We start from the raw sequence: 18,624 nt of genomic DNA, 5'->3' as shown, positions 1-18,624 counted from the left end.
ACAATTTTCCTTAGTTTGAGTTTTCTCACTCTAAAAACAACATCAATAATAATTGCTTCCCAGGCTACTGTGGGGATTAGAGGAGATAATAGAGCAATTACAAAACCAAGCATAATAATCAACACAGTAGACTGCCTAAAAATATTATTTCTATTTTCATTGCTCCTGTACTGTGCTACAGATCACAGCAAATTTCAAATTATGTCTGTAATTTTCGAATCATGTAAGAGCTATGATTTAAAGATAAATCATTGTGATAAACTAAGATTCTAAATTTAAAATCCATTAGCGTTAAAAGTTATTAGCATATTTTTATTTGAACCAAACATTTGGAACAACCAGTTCCAATTATAAGTTAAAGTGTTTCGTTGGATACGTATGACTTCTTTATAAGAATTTCGCTTTGAAAATTATAAAATAGCTTCATTCTTACTTAAGGGTCAGAATGTAATACAATTAAAAAACCTGGTATGATTTCACTAATTATTATTGTCTAACACTCAGTTCAGTATGTACTTCTGTATGAAATTCTCAAAAATATAGCAAATAAACAACTAAAGCCTATTGTAAGACTATCCTCTAATAGGACAAAGGAAACAATGGTTAAAGTGCAACAGACAGGTAGATGTCTGTGTAAATCCCTTCTAAGAAGTATCTCATCTACTCACTCAGCACAGACACAGCGAGGCACAGCCACCATCTCCTTCTGCTAAGCAGTGTGCTTCAGGGGTAAGGATGAGAAAGGCAGTGTGTGACGCTGCCCTTTTCCGTGCCAGTTGGACAAACGAAGCAGCCTAGGCAGTGAAGCAACAATACCAAAGCAGCTGCCGTCAGTTAGGTGCTACTAAAAACACAATCGCTGAAGAATGATCAGGCTTTGTCAAAGACTTTATGTGCACAGGCAAAATGGCTCAGTGGGTGACAGTGCTTGCTGCCGAGCCTGACAACCCAAGTGTGATCTCTGGAACGCACACAGTGGAGGAAAAGAACCAACTCCTGGAAGTTATCCTCTGACCTCAATACATTCACACACACTCTCTCTCTCTCTCTCTCTCTCTCTCTCACACACACACACACACACACACAGTAACTAAGATGCAACAAAACATTTTTAAAGCTGTATTAGTCTGTGGTGATTTGGGCATTTTGCACTACAACATGGTTTAGTTTTCCCTGATTATATGATAACATTGCTCTCTTTTGAATCAAACAAAATGTGCGGGTATGCTGGCTTCTGTCGCTTAACCTCGTCAGGTGAAGGTCTTCCGGGATCCATTATCTGCAGTGACAACCAAGTATTCATGAGCCATTCCTAGAATGGCTTTGAAGTAGAAGGGTGCCTCAGAATCCAATTCTTATTTTTCATTAATCCACACCTTAAATCCCTCTGATCTCTCTTCCAGTTTCTCTGCTACCAGCAGCTAAGCACCTGTCACTTAGCATCAAAGACATATCTGTCCTTGGATGTTACCTCAAGTGCCATTCACAGAAAATCAACTATTTCTTTAAATGTAACTGATATTTTGTAATACTCCTCATACATAAAATAAATCAAGATTATGGGCGAAAAAATAGAAACTATTAATAAAGCACGGAGGAAGCAGATTCATTTATTATTTTACTATTTAAATAAAAAACAGACATTACTTTGGTATATATTATTATTCTTTTCTTTGCTTGTGTGTTTTAAAAGGAGTTGAGGTCTGTATGTAGTTTTCCCTCTGCTTTTTAACCTAATCATGTATTAAAGAACACATTTTTAAACGTGATTATGAATAACTAATATTCTTTAACAAAATTTATTCAGCTAACCTATTTTCCTTGCCTATTTTTTTATTTCAATGTGTTTCTAACTTAAATATACTGTAATGGCATGCATATTATTTATATTTATCAGTGCCCCAAAGATATATTGGGCATTAGCTTCGAAATACCAATTTAAATTGCTTAAAGCAATATAAATACCAATTTAAATTGCTTTGTGGTTATCAGTGGCAATCAGGGACCATCTGGCCCAGAGACTCCAAGGAACTAGTGCTTAAGATCTAACAGGACCAAAGAAATTTTGGGGGGGAATGATGTCTCAATGGGCGAGCAGCTCATGCCCTCTGAGCCTCATGTCCTAATTTTTTTTTTCTAATCATCGTTTTCTCTACCAGTGAAAGGTCAAAAATGAAGACAAAGAGACCAGAGACCAAGTTAGCTGTCTCAATTCATCTCCCAACTCAATAGACCAAAGACATTTTAACAACTCCTCCGGTCCAGGGCAATTCGGTGGAAGAGGAGACCTGAGAAGAAGCACCTGGGTCAACGGCAGACCTTGCCAATGTGCTTGCCTACAGCATCTTTCCCTAGCGTCCTACTTAGAACATGGGTAGCAATATATCTACATGAGGACTCTGTCTCCCTCAGAGCTCCGAATCCTCATTTCTCCTTTCCTTGGACATCTCTTCATCTCCTTCCTCTACCCCGACCTCCAGCTTACCAGATCGGACAGTGAAGCGTGAGAGGGATGAGCAAAGGAGGTAGACCCTTGAGTTACAGAATTCAGACATGAAATTTATTCACACACTTCCATAAATATCATTGTCATCACCCCAACCCCGCCCCCCAAAAAATCTAGATGTTCTTGATCAGCTGCACTTGAACAACTTATAGAGAGTTACATGTCCCTGAGGCTCAAGCAACAAGACCATAGTTGCAATCTCTGCTCTGCTCACCCTCAGTTCCTTCATGAAGTCCCCTTTCTTCAGCTTTCTAAATGCCACTGTGAGCTTGTTAGTGTCAATTCCACATCATAGCTCAAGCCAGCACGGACCCTGACTCAATCAGTGAAGGCCCAATCAGTGTTTACTGAATGGGAAATGAATGAATCAGTCTATTAAAGTGATAATGTTACTATAAGGCATTTATTTCCTTTATTTCATTGATGTTGTTATGATCATGTGCATCAGCCAAGCTTCTATAAGGAAGAACAACATGTAAGAAATACATATGTGTTTAGAACTGGACATATATAGGAAAAGATTTAATATGTGGAGTAGATTCACAATATTGAGGAGGCTGGGAAGACCCAGGAGTGTCAGTGGGGTATTCCCAGTCTATGCCTGAAGATTTAGACAAGTGTAAATAAACCATGACTGGAATCTGAAGGCTCTAGAGCTGGAAGTGTGGCCACAGAGCAGAAGATGGATGTCACTCTCAATCAGAGGGAGCAAACTCACCCTTCCTCAGCAGTGTGTGATCACCTATGTAAAACAGCCTTCTCAACACAAGGCAGGACCAGTTGTCCCTTCCTAGCTATGAACAGAGTTTCATTTGCTTTACTTGTGCTGGCTCCCTCCTCCCACTCTTGCATCCTGCTCTTGGGTTTGTAGCAGGAGGCAGAAGTGACTGTGTAGGATCAAGAGACAAGGCATTCAAGAAGAATCCTGCAGCCAGGCAGTGGAGGTGCATGACTTTCATCCCAGCACTCAGGAGGCAGAGGCAGGCACATTGCTGTGAGTTCAAGGCCAGCCTGGTCTACAAGAGCTAGTTCCAGGACAAGCCCCAAAGCTAACGAGAAACCTTATCTCGAAAAGCCAAAAACAACAACAATAATAATCATGCATATAGACAAAACAAATTTACATTCTTTTTATGTGTGTTCTTGGTATCATAGCTTTATGTATAAACAATATTAAGTACTTGGTAAAAGCTCAAGAGAAAACATATTAGAGTGTTAATAAAATTTGTCTGAGACTCATGACTGTAGGTGATTTTAAGTTTTATTGTTATGCATTTTGGTGTGTTCTAAATTATAGGCAATAGGCATATATGTGCTTTATGTTTCATTACAAAAATCAATAATCATGTTTTAAAACATGAGAAACATGGGTTCTTTTATATTATCAAGTTTAAAATGAGCATCTGTCCATTATTTAATATAATAATGATTTTAAAGATGCATTGAAAAATTTAGCAGTCAACTTTCCTTGAGAAACCCAAAGGCAGAACTGAGGATTATACTTAATGCAAAAGCATCATAATTTATTCTTCAAATCTGATTTGCTGTGGAGTCTAAAATATTCAGCATGAAGGCAGAGAAAATCCCTTCAAAGGAGCAAGCCTTTCAAGCCAACAGCTCCTGGCGCAAGTTTTCTTATTATTTGACAATACAACTGCCCTGCCTATCATACAATAAAGTCTAAATGGACAATGACTTAAATCTGGACAGCCCATGAAAATGATTTTCCCAACCCAAAGCTGTGTTACAATGTGTGAGCCTAGGAAAAAAAAAAAACCTGAATTCTGACTACATTGTACTTGACCACACTCATCAATACAATGTCCCAGAGTGGCCATTATGCTGTCCACTCTCAGACAGGACTGGCCTGGAACATGTGGAGAAATGCAAAGTTCTGAGCATCAGCCAGGCAAAGCTGTCAATAGAAGCTATTGTTTCCCTGACATGTCTGTCAAGATAGTGGAAAACGGAAGAAGGTGAGCGTAGGTTGTCTGCTGTAGCACTGGAGCCTAGCTTCAGCTTCTGGTCCTGACAATGAGTAACGAGGCTCTGGACACGGTCCAGAAGAGAAGGCCAATCCTCCAATTGTCGAGGAAAGCCAGAGAGCTTTCTAACAGCAAGAACTCCCCCTGTGGCTTCTAGTATTTCTGTCAAAAAGGCCTGCAGACATCTCACGCAGCTCCCGAAATGGTTAAAATTCCTCAGACTGGCCAGATTCAGAGTTTATCTGTCCTGTCACCGCTCTCTTCAAAATTCCAGCCCCCCAAGTTGTCCTCATATACACACAAAGATTTGCTGTGTTCTGGAAGACTCCATTGAGATCATAAATGCCTTTGATTGCTTCTCACTCATTCCTGCCCAGGAGCACATATGATCATATCCATATGATCATCACACCATGTAGGTATCTAAACTCCTTCACATTGCCATTCTACCAAGTCAGAGATGTTTACCAAGAAACGAGCAGAAAAGTACTTACTGTCTGTAACTTCATGAAGCAGCAATTAGTCTGATGCCTGGTAGGGAGGAAATGGTCACTGAACATTTTGTAATCAAAGTAACTAAAATTTGACTTTGTAGTTCATTGTACCATTTTCTTCAAGTCAAGGTTAGTGACCATCAGCAAGAAGCCTACCTTGACACGCAAAGCCAAGTTAAATTTCCCATCTCTTTTATCCTTCTTTACACATCCACTCTGCCCTTCCTATAGCACACACCATCCTGCGCTTTAATCATGTTCCCAAGCTTGACTCCTTCACTCTCAGGGATGACGGCCAAGAGAGTGGCTCTGCATCCTCCCACAGACCCATTGTCCCTTTTAGTGCTTATCATTCTGCAAACCCTCAAGAAATATGTTTACTGGATGAATAACAAAGAAAACCTGCAAGGTGGTTCTGAATTGCATGGCAAGACACACACCAACAAACCCAAGATCTCAAGGCCTTCTTGGTACCAACCTAGCAACTGTTAACGATATTTCTTCTTATTGAATTAATAGTAATAATTCTCCTGTCTGCTTTAGAGGGGAACTTTAAAATGAGCTAGGAATTATACCAAACTCTGATTAACTATCTGGATTCTCATGGAAAACCTGCGATGTATGTATGTATGTATATGTTATACAATCCTAATGATAAATAAAGAACTCAAGCTCAACAGATTATGAAACTTAGACAATGACAGGTGTTAATCAAGGAGCCAGCTTTGACACCAGGGCTTATTCCTAGCTACAGCCCCCACTGCACATAACCTTTTTATTCCACTCCTTCCTCTTGCATCCTTATTTCATCCATAGAGAGTTCACAGAGGTAGCACAGATACAAGTGCCGGTGGTTTCAACACGGGTCCCTATGATAGCTCTGAGTCTAAATTACATAAAGGATTCTTCAACTTTTTCTTTTCACACCATTTTTTTTTGCCTGAGAAATTTCTACATAACCCTGGATATAAATGTGTAGGAGATTGGTATATAAATAAAATATTTACTGATAACCTATCATAAAGAAAATTATTTCAAAACAATACTTTGATATGCATATAATTTTTACCGATTATGAAACATGAAAGCAAATTTTCATGCTAGTGAGATAAATGTTCATGTTAGTCTAACACAATACAATCTACAGACATACTAATTTGGTACTTCTAGGCTAAAGAATGATAATAGAAAAATATCGTGTTTTTTTTCTGTAATTAAACTATTACTTTTCTCCAAGAGCAGTACTTTCATGCAACAAAAACACTGTAATTCATAAGTAGTATGGAATCTGGTTGCTGGGAGGCACTTTACAAAGGAAGCATTTGTCTAGTGTGTCCCAGTGTGTGACCCCTTAAGCACCACCTATGAGATGCACATGCTCACTGGCTACTGGAGACTTGTTGTGGGTGGAGAGCTTGTGAGTAGACACCTAACATGTCCATGTAGGAGGTTACTGTTATCAGTTTCACTGAGATCCACAAATCATGTTAAAGCATCGACCTTTTTCAGTGAGTGTTAACAGGAGGCAAGGGTCTTCGCCTTCTAGTCAGAAAAACTTTGTCTTGTGTATACAGCTTGTCGAGTCATGAAACAGATGACACACTAGTATAATTGTGAGGTAGGGGAGTTAGAGGGATGTTTCAGCAACCCTTGTGGTCCAAAAGCTAATGTAATTATGTGTGTGTGTGTGTGTGTGTGTGTACTTGTGCGTGTGCGCACACGAGCGCATTGTGGGAGGGGAGGGAGATCAAAATACATGCAGTCCAAACTAATTTTTTAAAAAAAAATCCAAGGGAACACAAACCCCAAATCCACCCTTTTTATAATCTCCTTCTGAGTTTCCAATTTTAAAAAAAAAAAGGGAGCCAAAAGACCTACTGATCGGTGGGATATTTCTAAGGCAGTTGTGTAACTGTGAAAATAAAGGTAAGACTACCACAGTGTATAACTTTACATTGTACATCATACCAGACTACAGTGTCAGTGATATTCCCTAGACTCCTACCATAGGCCAACCCTGCTAATCACCTAGTCCAATACTTGGCACAGTCTCCCACAATAGGGCAAGCCTGCTAAGCTCCTAGCCCAATACTGGACAAATGTTGCATGAATACAGACTCCCTCTCCTCTGTTAACTGGGACAGACTCAATTGGCAGTGCTCATTTACCCATGGGCCTTTGACTCCTCAGGTGGAAGCTGAAAGATACGCCACCTTTTAAACAATCTCATACCCGTAAGTAGCAAAGGCCTTGAATGGCAACAGAGTCTCAAGCAAACCTGACCACTCACAGAATTCTCACAGACAGGTGCTTTCAAAATGATGGTTTCCTTCTGAATGTTTCACCATTTCCCAAGGTGAGAGGAGGCAGATGAACTGATGGGAAGTGAGAAAGAATGAGCTCACACACAGGACGCTAAGAGTGTTGATTAGAAATATTTGCCAGCAGTTCAAGAGCCAGTGCTTCATGCAGGAAATGTCACTACCTGATATTTTAGCAAAGGAAGCTCACACTTACTCACTCCCGATTGCAGACAGGTTCTGTGATGGTGAGGACAGCCAAGTGACGTGTGCCCTGATCATCAGGCAAGGAGGATTTTACTCAATATGGTACTGAAATTCAATTACCACTGGATAAAATCCAGCCTCAGAATAAAGGCAGCATGAGATATATCTCAGGAAAGGCGACTTGAATGAAAACTGAAAAAGTGGACCCACTTAATTCAAACAGTTGAGATGGAGCTAGGGCATTCTTGGGTAGGAGAAGGGCTAACTTAACTTTATTTTCACCAGCAACACCCTTTATAAACAAATCATACATGTAAGAGATCAACCTTCACCCCAACTTATCTCAGTTAAGCAGCGCACCCATGGGTCTGGAAATGTCCTGTGTTTGTGGCGGATGTGACCTCTACAGACCCCTTCAGTGCTGAGAAATGAGGAATCTGGTCTTTCCCTGTGATCACAGACAAGACCACTGTCTTCCAGCACCATTGAGCTCTTACTTTCACTCCCTCTAACCTTTGTGCACCTCATAAAAAGAAAATTCTAGAAAAGCAGTCTCAAAGCAGCAGGCATAGTTTTGTCCTGAAGACAAGTGAGCAATGCAGCCAACGAAGAGGTTACAAACTGTATGATCTTAGAGCAACTGCTCCACTTCTCTGGGATTACAATTTCATATCTTTTCCATGGGAGTTTGGATTATTACTGTGAGGTATGTACAAGTTCTGACAGACAGTGATTCTAATAAAAATGGAAGGATTCCCTTTGTTTCTTATATGGCAAGGCCTATGGGCTTTAGAAAATCGGTATTTTTCTACTACAATTTTACCATTATGACATACTTAAACACTGTACGGCTAGAGCTGCAGTGGCAACATGTCAGGTGCACAGAGTCATCAGAGGCAACGCAGATGAAAGGACTTGGTGAGCAGTACTGCTATACATACCGGAGATATCTCACACATTAGATCACATATTTGGATAGGATAACAAGGTCTACAAGGCAAAGGCTGGCAGTGGAAACAGGAGTACATACGTTTGGACAATTTGAAAGGCCTCATTATATGAAATCCACTGATTTGGTTATGAGGTCACAAAATTCAACCCTAAAACAACTCGACTATCCGATACATGACCGATTGCCACACAAGCTTTGTGAAGAGCAAGCCAAATGAGAGGGCGTAGGTCTACACACCTGAAACCCCAACACCTATGAAGCTGAGGCAGGAGGATTGCATGGCCAAGGCCAGATTGGGCTACATATTGCATTAGAGATCATACCGGGCTATAGAGTGAGATTCTATCTCAACAAAAATGAGTTGATGAACAGAATGAGAAAGAGGTAATAAACCATGTCTATATCCAAGAAATTAAAAATATGTAAATATGTTCTGAATGACATGACACTAGGAAGGAAGAAATAGACACCAAAGCAAAGTAATGTAGCAGTATACAAGATAAACTAAAAAAAAAAAGTAACCCTCATTTACACAGGTGATAAACAGGCTGAGAAAGAAATTATAAAAACATCACCCTTTACAATAGCCACAAATAGCATAAAATATTTCTGTGTAACCCTAACCAAATGAGTGAAAGACCTTTATGACAAGAACTTTTAAACTACGAAAAAAGAAATTGAAGAAAGCACCAGAAAACAGAAAGATCACCCATGCTCATGGATAGGTATAATAAACATAGTAAAAGTGGCAATTTTGCCAAAAGCAGGCTACAGATTCAATGCAATGCCAATCAAAATCCCAGAGAAATTCTTCACAGACCTTGAAAGACTAATACTCAACTTCATGTGGAAAAACAAAAAACTCAGTATAGCCAAAACAATCCTGTACAATAAAGGAACTTCTGGAGGCATCACAATCCCAGACTTCAAACTCTACTGTGGAGCTACAGTAATGAGAACAGATTGGTATTGGCAAAAAAACAAAAAACAAAAAAAACAAAAAACAAACAGGAGGACCAATCGAATCCATCAAAGACCTGAATATCAATCCACACACATATAAATACCTGATTTTTGACAAAGAAGCAAAATATACCACAACAAATTGTGCTGGCATAACTGGATATCAACACATAGAAGAATGCAAATAGATCCATAGCTATTGCTATGAGATCTATTGAACTCAAAGTCAAATGAATCAAAGACCTCAAAATAAAACCAATCCCACTGAACCTCATAGAAGAGAAAGTGGGAAGTACACTTGAATGCATTAGCCCAAGGGGACCAATTCCTGAATATAAGCCCAGTAGTATAGATACTGAGAGCAACAATCAGTAAATGGGACCTCCTGAAACTGAGAAGCTTCTGTAAAACAAAGGGCATGGTCAACAAGACAAAATGGCAACCTACAGAATGGGAAAAGATCTTCAGCAATCCCACATTGGACAGAAGACTGGTCTCCAAAATATACAAAGAACTCAAGAAACTTGACATCCAAAGAACAAATAATCCAATTTAAAAAATGGGATGCAAACCTCAATAGAGAACTCTCTACAGACAAATCTCAAAAGGCTGAAAGACACTTAAGGAAATGTTCAACATCCTTAGTCATCAGAGAAATGCAAATCAAAACAACCCTGAGATTCTGTCTTACACCTGTCAGAATGACCAAGATCAAAAACACTGATGACAACTTATGCTAGGGGGAACATTCTTCCATTGCTGGTGGGAGTATAAACTTATACAGCTATTTTAGAAATTAGTATGGCTATGTCTCAGAAAAATAGGACACAATCTACCTCAAGATCCAGAAATACTATTATTGGATATATACCCAATGATGCTCAATCATATCACAAGGACATGTGCTCAACTTGTTCATAGCAACATTATTTGTAATAGCCAGAATCCATGGTGAAGGATTCTGCAATGAATCCAATGGAACAGCAGAAACTAAGTTGCATAGGCTCGAGGGAAAGCCTACTAAAGCATAGAAAGGGATGATGTCAGGAGAAGCCTGTAGAAAACTGCCTGATAAATAGAAGAGGGATGCTGCCTTCATTGGGCATGACGGGGAGGCCAGATGATGCTGCAGACATAACAGTGAAAAGAACAGCCCTACATTGATGGCTGCCATTCCCGTGGTGACCCAAAAAAACAGCATTTGATAAAGGAAGAGAGAAGAACTTTAGTGACCTAGGAGATTAAAGGATATGTAAAATAAGTATATAATTGCAGCAAATGTAACACAATTAATAAAAACCCAGAGATCTATCTGAAGGTCAGAAAAGCCACTGGCTCTTACCTCTACCTCAGTCTGAAATGGCGATCCTGCCTCCAGGAATCTCAGAATGAGACTGTGTGTGAGAATCGTCTCTTCCAGTCTTATATTCCTCTCTAGGGCTTGGATTAAAGGCGTGTACCACTACTGTCCGGTTTCTATAGCAAACTAGTGTGACCACTGGGAATAAAGGTGTGTGACACCACTGCCTGGTCTGTAAGGCTGACCAGTGGGGCTCTTTTACTCTCTGATCTTCAGGCAAGCTTTATTTGTTAGAATACAAATGAAATATCACTATATATAGTGGTGAAGAAAAGATAAAACAAAAAGTAGATATGGTATTTGGATTTCGGTGTGGGCTTGCTAGCTGGAGATAGTGAATTTACCCTATATTTTAGTCTCTCCTGAAAATGTGAACAAGAACTTTGAGTGTGTACATGGAGGATTATTTGTGTCTCAGTTGTGCAGTTGAAATGAATAGAGAGAAGAGCAAGTGTTGCGTTGCTGCTCCCTGTAGATTGAAAGAGATTCTGAAGAGGGCAGAGAGATTCCTTCCCCCAAGTTCTATATGCAGTAAGAATTGCTGGGTGCGGAGGTAACTTCCCAGGGGAGCAGCCACCAGCAAGTGGCCCAGGGAACTCTAGGAAAATGTGAACAAGAACTTTGAGTGTGTAGATGGAGGATTATTTGTGTCTCAGTCATGCAGTTGAAATGAATAGAGAGAAGAGCAAGCGTTGCGTTGCAGCTTTCATGAGTGGTTGCTCGTGTTGGGGTGTGCTTTTCAGTTATGCAACTACCTAGGAGACACCTATGCTCCTATAAGTCATCCCAACCAAGAAACATTTGTTTCTCTGGTCTCTCACTGCCATCCCCAGCCAGAGTGATTGGGTGTTTTTCACGTCTCTTTAGTAAATGTAACACAAGTTATGCATAATTACAGATGAAAACAGAGGCTCGCCATATGTGGTGTGGAGAGGAGTGGAGTGAAGCAAGAAGGGTCCGATAAAAAAACTGGGAGAATCAGTCACTTGAACATCACCACAAGGTCATGGGGTGATTGTAGAGCCACCACCGAGCAAGTAAGCTGGACAGTGAGATCTATACACAGCACTGTTAGGGATGCGGCACAGTGGGCTGATGACCAGATTCAAAAGCAGAAAGACAGAAGGGAATGAAACAGGAAGAAGGCAAGATGTCATTGCAGAGAGGATGTAGCAATGATGGGGTCCTTTGCAGGGATGTCTACGTAGATGCTAAACTTTAGCTAAAAGTAAGGACCTGAGGCTGAAGGTATTCAGTGACCAAAGGGGTGTGACTAGGAACTCAGGGGGAGAAGCAAGTGTGGATGGGAAGAATGTATGGAGCTGGGGAGATGTCCCAGTGGAAAGTGCTCGCCACGCAAGCCTGACAACCTGAGTTCGGACCCCCAGCATCCACATAAAATCTAGACATAGTGGTCCATACACCTGCAATCCCAGCACTCCTGTGGAAGGGGTGGAGGTGGAAGCAGGGGGATATCTAGAAACTTCAGTCAGCAAGCAGCCAATGACAAAAGACTGTCTCGAACAAGGTGGAAGGTGACGACTAACACTGGAATTTTAGCCTGATTTCTATACACTTGCTGTGGGATGCACACACGTGCACGCACGCACAGATTTGTTTTTAAATCTCTGAAGAGACGATGGGGGAAGTGCTACTTAGGGTTCAGCCAGCTATTGTTCGGAGCAAGATGGAGGACCCAATATCTGTGCAAATTACACAATTGAAGAAATTTTCTCTTGGGAGAAGTCTTGAGAACAGCAAGTAGAAGTGAGGGGGTGTTTGTTTGGGATCTGTAAAGAAAACGTGTGGATTAACGCAGGGGTAGAGACTGCCTTTTATAAATTAAGAAAGGCCCAGGAATGATGAGGGCTGGCAGCCAATGTACTGCCCAAGACTGTGGGCCTCCTGCATTGCTTTGTTCTGCTTTATTTGTTTTGTTTTGTTTTGACAGAAATAATGTGCAGGCCTCCTGATACGATCATGGCTGTGCATAAGTAAAATTTCTGCTTTTCTCCACATGAGAATCATACAAAAGTCACCAAGAGAATAAAGAAGAAAACTGTCAAATTCCATTTTTAGTGAGACCAGGGGACGTATTTAATCCTCAGCGCCTCCAAACATATAAAAGAGCTGCCAAGAGCAGCTGAGAGCAAGCAGGGGCTCTTCCAAGAGAGGAGTAAGAAGAATCAACACAGATGAGAGAGTTCGGCATGGACAGATTTTTGGGAAGGATCAACAAAATTTGCTTGAACGTGAAGCTATCCCCTGGAATGTAAAAGGTGTTTCTGATCTGGTGAAGTGGGTGTGGGTGGGCTGAGCAGGGGGAGCAGGGGGAGGGGTGGCCAAAGTCCTGTACAGAGAAAATGCGAGTGGGTAAGACAGAAGCACTAGGGTAGGTGTCTCCATAGCTGCAGAGAAGGGGAAACCGATCGGGCCCTTCTCATCAAAGAGACGTTCTCTGCTTATAACCAACTCAAGAAAATCCAAGTTGTCAGAGACAAGGGGAAAACGTGCACCAGCACAGGCATGCTACAAGAAAAATAACCTTTGAAATGCTGAAGAGGGCAGAGAAACACTTACAAAGCGTAGTCATTACATAGGCTGTAAAACCTGTGATCAAAATGCTTTACCACCGATTTTAAGCATGGAAGGAATCATCCCATTTACTAGGAAAGACTACAGAGAGGAAACAAAAGACATCAGGAAAGAGCTGAGTGAAGTGTGAGAAGGAGAATTTGTAGAACTCAAAAAAAGCAACAGAAGGAAAACAATTACAAGGAAAGAAGCAGAATGAATATTCAAAGAGGGGATGTAACAGAGCCCAGTGAAGATAAGATGCTAGACGTGTGGAAAGTGGGAAAAAGCTCATAGATGAGGGTATGTGAGACAAAGAAAAACATGAAAGAAGGAGGTCCATCATACTCACTCATTTCCAGTGAATACCGCTAAAGAAAAACAACGGATGAAACAGAGAACGGAAGGAAAGGCCCCATCAAGAAAACTCTAACGATATAAAAGCATTGCATGTGCCTACTAAAAGGGAACAGCAGTCACTGCAGAGACATTCAAGTCTGAGGTGTCTCCTAGAAAAGGCCATCACACTTTATGGAGTTATTCGGGCAACACACAAAACTGTGGGCGATAAATGAACCTGACGTATTTCCCACGGAGAAACTCCACAACAGAAAACAAGACAACCACACCAACAAGGTTTGCAAAGACTGAAACAATGAGCCAAGGATTTTAAGTCCAATTTTCCTCTGGGTAGAGGGTCCATGGACTAATTTTATGAGTTTGTAAGAATGAAGGCTATGTTGCACTTAGGTGCCTGTCTTGAAAAATTGCATGGTACAAATATAAGACATTTAATGAGATAATAAAGGAAAGTGGTAGCATATACTACTAAATAGTACTGGATCCATTTGATACTCTAATTAGGATCAAACTAAGTGCAAGCCTTAAGGAGTCAAGGAATAATGCCTGTGTTAATTTATTAGGAATATATATATATATTTAGATATATATACTTAGATATATATGTATATATAAAATCTTAGACATACACACACGTGTATGTGTGTGTGTGTGTGTGTGTGTGTGTGTGTGTGTGTGTGTGTGTGTATGTATGTTTCCAACCAGAAACATTTAGGCTTTTACCCTGAGGTTGAATGATTCTCAAATGAGATTGATCTCTCTGCTAGTTCTGCTAATTTTGCTCTAAGATGAGCAAAATTAAAGAATCTCTGATACAGAGGAGTGGGCCAGACACCTAGGTTTTTCGAAGAGGAACAGATGTTAACAAAGAAAGATGAAGATGCCCATGGCTTTCTTCCTCTCATGCAGGCTGAACTTTCTCGGTGCCTCTCAGCCCATTCTCTTGAAAATCTCAAGTTGCATCAAGTCAGCTTGTCCTCAGACATCGTGGTAAAACTAGGGGTGCTATCAAGAACCACGAAGAGAAAACAGAGCAGAAGAAAATCCAACAGAAAAGGAGACAAGATGACCATTTGTGGTGGACCTCGGACACTTCGAGACACCATTGCATACTTTTAACCTTCATTATGCCTGGAAGTGAGAGATGAGCTGGCCTGGGCTGGTGCCAAGAACCATGTGTAAGTTCCCAGGAACTCTGAAAATTGGTCACTAAGTGTAGCTATTATTAAAGATTAGATTATATAAATTTTAACTTAAAAACATAGGTTATAGGCATTTAAAGTTCATCGTTTCCCAGTAATACTTACTACATTTTCCTCTTATTTATGTCCTTACAAATCTTTACTTTTAGTGCATTGTAGCAAGAGAGAAAACACTACCCAATTATGTTTTGATGTTACATTGGTTGCGGTTGCTTGGAATCAGCCACTCTGGGGTATTTACACCACGTAAGCTAGGTTAACTGAAAGTCGATGTTCTTATTTATTTTCCTCCTGTTTTCATTTTTGGAGGAGGCTGTTAAACATTTAACAGCACCCTACTAGGCCTGCCCCTCCGTCTACAGATGAGAAATTGAAGACAAACAAGAGAGACCATGTTTGAAAGAAACAAAACAACAGTTCAGCCCGTCTTCTGCTATTACCTGTTAGATCCGTACAGACGTCATCAAGGAGCCTTATTGACAGATTAAGAAAGTGACAACTTCTGTCCTGGGGGAGACAACATCTTAAATCTAAAGATTAAAGTAGTGACTTTCTCAAAGTCCCCTCCTCTACCTCATACAAATTAGGTGTTAGGGCTGGAGAGATGGCTCAGCCATTAAGAGTGCTTGTTGCTCTTTCAGAGGACCCAGGTTCAATTTCCAGAACCCACATGGTAGCTCACAACCATCTGTAAGGGATTTTATGCCCTCTTCTGACCTCCATGGGAACCAGGCATGCATGTGGTACACTTACACACATGCAAAGAAAACACCCATATACATAAAGTAGTAAAATAAACCTTAGGCATTTAATTCAAGAAAACTGTTTGTTCCTAATGTAGGTTAGACAGCCTAGTAATATTTTGCTGAGCCAAGCACTCTTGTAATCCCTGCACTCAAGAATCAGAGGCTGGAGGTTGACTGCAATTTCAAGGCCATCTTGGGCAACAGAACGAGATGCTGTAGCAAAACAAAAAAAAAAAAAATTCAACAACAGCAATAATTAACATAATACCTTGCTTGACTAGAAATACTTTTTCTTTAATTTACTGTTGACACAGGGCTGGGAAGACAGTTTCCTCGGTCAAGTGCCTCTTGTACAAGCTTGAAGACCAGAGTTTAAATCCTTAGCACCTGTGTAGAGTTGGGTTCCTGTCTTGTGATGCAGATATACTGGAGATACGGGTGCAGACTGGGCGGATCCTGAAGCTCACTGAGCAGGCAGCCTAGCTAAGCTGTAAGCTATGGGCTCAATGACAAACGATCTCATAAAGTACGGCTACAACCTCCATCCAGGTTTAGTAAGGTGAGCATCCAAACTGCCTAGGCTCTCCCAAAGCCAGTACGTGCAGTAGGATCAAAAACCCATTGCCATTGTTCATGAGTTCTCAGTAGTCCTCATTGTCCGCTATGTTCAGCAAGTCCAGTTTTATCCCATGCTTTTTCAGACCCAGGCCAGCTGGCCTTGGTGAGTTCCCAATAGAACATCCCCATTGTCTCAGTGTGTGGGTGCACCCCTTGCGGTCCTTGGACTTCCCACAGGTCAGGGAACCCTGATTGCTCTTTGAGCTGATGAGAGAGAGGGACTTGATCGGGGGAGGGGGAGGGAAATGGGAGGCGGTGGTGGGGAGGAGGCAGAAATCCTTAATAAATAAATAAATTTAAAAAAAATACGGCTACAAGAAAGCAAGGAAGACACTTCAACTCAATCCATGCTCCACACACATGAACAAGTACATGGGCCACATTAATACACATTTAATTAAACAAATCATACAAAACCTCATTTACATAGAATGAGGTCATAATAAACTTTTAAAAGACCACCTAAACTTTCTCCTATTATTGATACGTTACCGAAAGTATTGCTTTATTTCTATCAAATGAATTATTATAACCTAGAAATCCTTTAAAAATATTTTTAACCACAATAAAAGGAACAACTATAACTTTAAAAATAAGAAAAATATTTCTCAAAACAGGAGATCATTCCAAGCAGTTTTAAAAAATAAAAACAAAAAGAAAACAAAAACAAAAAAAACTACTTTTTAACTTCCCAGTATTTACAAGCAAATGGAATTTTAAAAAAATAATCTATTCCCTAAGCAAGTCACCCATCTTCCCATATTGATTGAATATCTGTGAGTTAGAGACTTTCTTGCTTTATTACACCTGAGACTATGTCCCTTGTAACAGAGAAATTAAAAAGCAGATTGCCTAACTCATAAAGAAGAAGCAGATCATGTGAAAAATACTTACAACACTTTCCAAATCAAAACCCAAATCACAGAGCTGGGGGGTAGCCCAAAGGCAGAGCACCTGTCTAGCATTTGTGCGATCTGTGTTTTATTTTCAGAACTACAGGGAAAAAAAATCATTGACACTCTCATCATCCCAAATCCACCCCTGCTTAAAACTATGTCTGTGTGCATTTTGTCTTGCTAGGTTATAAAAATGAAGAAGAGGATTTCCCATCAGCCTTTTGACACCAAATCACTCCTGAATTTTTATCTGCACCAATGATCTACTAAGCTACATCTAATATACGTATCTTAGAAATCTTTTCCGTGATTCCATGGTCTTTTTCTCTACCCAAAAGGTGAAGTTGGTGATGGAATCACTTGGCTTTCCTAACATCCATTAGGTGTTGGGAATTCTCATCTCCAGAATCCAGTAAAAGAGAGATATCATTTGCCCCATCTGAAAAGTAATCTCTAGGGTCTATTTCTGCCAAACTCTGCAGACTACAGGAGAAGGGCTGAGGAGACAGGGTCCTCTGTCCCCAAACGAGGGAGTCTTATCCTGTCTCTGCCATCTCTTGGTGGTGTCTCTCTGCACATTCTTTTCTATGCCTGCATTTCTGCAGCTAGGCATGGGAACATGTAGACACCCACATATTTACCTGAAACTGGTGTGGCTAAGTGTCCTATGGAAACAAGGTTGCTTTAGAGTTCACAAAGATGACAATGACTCGTGAGAGATAGCGTTGCCCCATAGAGGGCAATAGAACATCTACTGTATGTGTGATGGTGTCTTCAGAAGTGTCTCGGCAGCACCATGCAAACACATAAATATTACCAAGTCACAATGCTTGGAGACCCGTTGTAGGTGACAGAAATAAAGTTATGACTGGCCTCCTGTCATTTCAGGTCAGAATTTTCCAATGAGCAGAGCCAAAAGTCTTGTCAAGTGTTAATGCAAATGAGTGTGGAAATCTTCAATTTCAGGGTTTTAGAATTTTTTAAATCATGGACAAGAGAGTGGGAACCTATAAGAGCTCTTAGGTCATCATGGGGGATGAGAGCTTAGCTGTCAGTGGCCTGGTGAGTGCCGGGATTACAAGCATGAGCCACTATCCCCCACTTGGTCTTCACTGTTTCTTACTTGGTCTCCACTATGGGCCCTCTTCTCCACCCTTCTGCCTCCAGAGCACCAACCTCCTCTGTCAGCAGAGTATTATTCTAGAACATACCAGTGTGACCTTGAGTCTCCCTGAGTCTCCACTGGTTTTCCACCACAGACTTCATGAAGCCTGACTTGCTGGGCATTGTCTACAAAACCAGTTCTTAACTGACCTTCTTCAACAGCTGACACATCCTTCCATATACTTTAAGAAAATTCTAAGGCCGGGCGGTGGTGGCGCACGCCTTTAATCCCAGCACTCGGGAGGCCGAGGCAGGTGGATCTCTGTGAGTTCGAGGCCAACCTGGTCTACAAGAGCT

At 40.8% G+C, this 18,624-nt stretch overlaps 1 protein-coding gene across 2 annotated transcripts in view; it reads right to left on the bottom strand.

Annotated features, from left to right (window-relative positions):
* Cpne4 (copine 4) overlaps window positions 1–18,624 on the bottom strand; it is a 481,784-nt gene that overhangs the window by 378,398 nt on the left and 84,762 nt on the right. The gene's annotated exons all lie outside the window — the stretch shown is intronic.

This window comes from Microtus ochrogaster, unplaced genomic scaffold (genome assembly GCF_000317375.1).
Source record: "Microtus ochrogaster isolate Prairie Vole_2 unplaced genomic scaffold, MicOch1.0 UNK33, whole genome shotgun sequence".
Classification (NCBI taxonomy): domain Eukaryota; kingdom Metazoa; phylum Chordata; class Mammalia; order Rodentia; family Cricetidae; genus Microtus; species Microtus ochrogaster.
The sequence above is the reverse complement of the archived record's forward strand: the minus strand, read 5'-3'. Positions and strand labels throughout refer to the sequence as shown.